This window comes from Penaeus monodon, chromosome 29, assembly GCF_015228065.2.
Source record: "Penaeus monodon isolate SGIC_2016 chromosome 29, NSTDA_Pmon_1, whole genome shotgun sequence".
NCBI classification, from domain to species: Eukaryota; Metazoa; Arthropoda; class Malacostraca; order Decapoda; family Penaeidae; genus Penaeus; species Penaeus monodon.
In genome coordinates, this window is record NC_051414.1 from 33,658,326 (window position 1) to 33,659,157 (window position 832).

The following is an 832-nucleotide window of genomic DNA, read 5'->3' on the forward strand; positions in this document are numbered from 1 at the left end:
AAAAAATTTTTTTTTTGTTTTTTTGGGAAAAAGGGGGAGTAGTATAGTGGAAAAACCCGGGTATATATGGAAGAAGAGGGTAGGATAGTGGAAAAAGCAGGGGTGTATTTGGAAGAACAGGGGTAGAAGTAAATGGGGGAAGTAAAAAGCAATATAATTTGGGAAAAAGAAAAGGAGAAGTTTTGTGGAGAAGCAGGAGTAGTTTAGTGGAAGAAGCAGATAGTATATTGGAAGAAACGGGGGTTTAGGGAAGAAGAAGGGAGTTTTTGTGGAAGAAAGAGGAAATAGGTGGAAGAAACAAAAATAGTTGGGGAAAAAGCCCGGAGTAGTTAAAGGGGAAAAAGCAGGAGGAATTAGAGGAAAAAGGGAGTTTTAGTGGAAAAAGCAGGTAAATATAGGGGGAAAAAAGCAAAGGGGTAGAAGTAGTAAACAGGGGAATATAGTGGAAAAAGCAGGAGTATTTTTGTGGGAAAAAGCAGGAGTAAGTATTTGGGAAAAAAAGGGGTAGAATTTGTGAAAAGAGGAGAAATAGTGGAAAACAGGGTAGGAAGGGGGAAGAAGCAGGAATGTTTTTGTGGAAAAAACAGGAGTGAATATGGAAGAAGGGGAGGAGAAAGGGAGGGGAAAAGCAGGAGTAGTTTAGTGGAAAAAAGAAAGGGGTAGTATAGTGGCGAACCCGGGGGTAGTTTTAGGGGGGAAGCAGGAGTAGGATAGTGGGAAGCAGGGGTTTGAATATTTGGGAAAAAGCAGGGGAAAAAAAGTGGAAGGGAAACATAGAATTTTTGGGAAAAGCAGGGGTGTATAAATGGAAGAAGCAGGAGTAGGTAGTGGG